Raw genomic sequence first — 2,336 nt, 5'->3', positions numbered from 1 at the left:
TTATGTCTTGGGCTCACTTCCTAGCAAGGTTCTTGTAGTCTCCTAGAAGACCAGAAGTCCTAGAAGCCAATCTGGGACTGCCTGGTGCTAGACTGGTAGTCATCTCTGGCTGGCTTTTTTTCTGGAGAATGTTAGGCTAGTACTCATTCAGATGTTCCTAGGTCAGAGCACTGAGTGTAGACATAGCCTCTCTCTGGCACCTACTGATGTACCTGTGTCCCAATAGCCGCACCTACAACACTTCTAGGGGCAGGGAAAATTCAATTTCTTAAAGATTGGCTATTTACAAGAATTTTTTTTTTTTTTTTTACAAACTGAGTTTTTGCCCAAAGTATATTTCTCCTTGGACTTTGTATCATGTCATACAATTTAAAAAAAGATTTGTTTTTATTTTATGTGTATGGATGCGATACCTGTATGTACGTCTGTGAACCACATGTATGCAGTACCCAAAGATGGTGGTGGCTCTCCTGGAGTTACAAGTGGTTGTTTTCTGGGAATCAAGCCTTGATCCTCTGGAAGAGCAGACAGTCCTCTTAAGTACTGATCCACTGGGTCAGTTCCAATTGGAAACTTTTAAAAATCCTTTGTGAAAAGAGCAGCTTTTCCCCCTCTTCCTATCCAAAGTTGATATAGCAAAATGGCCCTATAGATATTGTTAGGATGAAGGTATGTTAATGGTTTTAACAGGTAATAATAGTAATACTTAAAAGATCAACCTAAATGACATTAGGGAAATGTCACTCTGAGGTGATCCCTGCCAGGGCCCTCACTTTTCACACGACTCTGTTACAACTGGTCAGAAGTGTGACAGTTCCCAAAACCATGCTACAACATGATCAGAGTTTCGCATATACAGAGAGGGCTGGCAATGAGGTAGAGACGTCACACAGTCTTAGTCAGGGTTTTTACTGCTGCAGCAAAACACCATGACCCAAAAGCAAATTGGGGAGTAAAGGGTTTATTTAGCTTATGCTTGCTTGCCCATTGTAGTCCATCATCGAGGGAAGTCAGGGCAACAGTGCAGGAATCTGATGCAGGAGCAGATGCAGAAGTCACAGAGGGATGCTGCTTACTGGCTTGCCCTCACGCACGCTCATTCTGCTTCCTTAGAGAACCCAGGACCACCATCCTATGGATAGCATCGTCCACAATGGGCTGGGCCCTCCCCCATCAATCACTGATTAAGAAAATGCCCTACAGCCAGATCTTAGGAAGACATTTTCTCAATTGAAGTTCCCTCCTTTCAGATGAATCTAGCCTGTGTCAAGCTGACATAAAACTACCCAGGACACACGCTGAGAAAATGAAGTACTTTCGTTTTCACTTTTATCCAGAGGATGCCCGGCACAACGACGGAATGTGGAGTTCACCGATTTCTCTAATTAGTTCAGCTTCACGCTGGGATCGTACATATATCTCAGGGATGGCAGGGGCTAGAATTTGATACCCTTTTGTAAGCAATTAAGGGGAGGAATATGGGTTGAGGAGGAGATGTGGGGAGAATGCAGAATGAGCCCGTAAATCAAGGGCAGGGTATTGGGAGGGGCAAGACCTGAGAACAGGGGTGGGATGCTGCTCAAGGCACAGTTGCACCCAGGAACACTGCAGGTCCTCTCTTTAGTTCCCATCATTTGCGTTATTCATGTTGACTTGCCACTCGCCATCAGGGAGTAGGAAAAAAAAATAAGCCAATTTCCTGATGGCACTAAGAAGCAAATTCATCCAGTCTGACTGGGTTGATGATGAATCCGAATTCAGAAGTGATTCTGAGTTCATGAAGGTATCTCTTGGGAAAATAGATGTTCGATAATGCCACCCGGGCCTGTCTGAGTTTACAAACACACTCAGGGTGAAGTGCACAGGGTGGATATTTTACTTTATTTCATTTATTTTTTTTAAAGGGGGACGTTCTTATTTGCACATAATTACAGCGAATAGCCTTTAATTGCCACATGCCCACATATCAAAGAACTGCGTGTACCTTGAAGCCTCTTAAACTGTTTTGAAATTGCCTTTTAGAAAGAATCCTGGGGAGGCTTTTTTCTCCATTTACAACTCCGGTACAGATTTAAAGGGAGTGTAATTACCAGGTACAGTCCTTAAGCTGAATTGAATCACTTCCTGGGTGCTGGGGTTGTTACAGATTGACCTTCAAGGGAATAGAATCCTTCAGCGCGTCCTTGCTAGATTTCTGCAGAATCGAAAAGTTTTCTCTCATTCCTCCTCTTCTGTCTCTCTGTGCCCAGGTGGAATAAACAGAGCTGCTGTGGCTGCCCTCTGATGGTTTTCATCTTCTCGGTCAGAAGACCAGAAGTGACCACCACTTTTCTAAA

At 43.8% G+C, this 2,336-nt stretch overlaps 1 long non-coding RNA gene and 1 other non-coding gene across 4 annotated transcripts in view; both read right to left on the bottom strand.

Annotated features, from left to right (window-relative positions):
- Window positions 1–127: 127 nt before the first annotated feature.
- LOC116075581 lies at window positions 128–254 on the bottom strand. Its single transcript, XR_004112622.1, has one exon. It is a non-coding gene; the product is annotated as a small nucleolar RNA SNORA17 (small nucleolar RNA).
- Window positions 255–1,862: 1,608 nt separating this feature from the next.
- Window positions 1,863–2,336, bottom strand: part of LOC116074859 — an 8,284-nt gene continuing 7,810 nt past the window's right edge. For all 3 annotated transcript variants that reach the window (XR_004112311.1, XR_004112312.1, XR_004112310.1), the window contains one exon: window positions 1,863–2,331. This is a non-coding gene — a long non-coding RNA (uncharacterized LOC116074859). The remainder of the gene's footprint in view (window positions 2,332–2,336) is intronic.

Source organism: Mastomys coucha, unplaced genomic scaffold (assembly GCF_008632895.1).
Source record: "Mastomys coucha isolate ucsf_1 unplaced genomic scaffold, UCSF_Mcou_1 pScaffold3, whole genome shotgun sequence".
NCBI lineage: Eukaryota > Metazoa > Chordata > Mammalia > Rodentia > Muridae > Mastomys > Mastomys coucha.
This window is presented reverse-complemented; position numbering and strand designations above follow the sequence as displayed.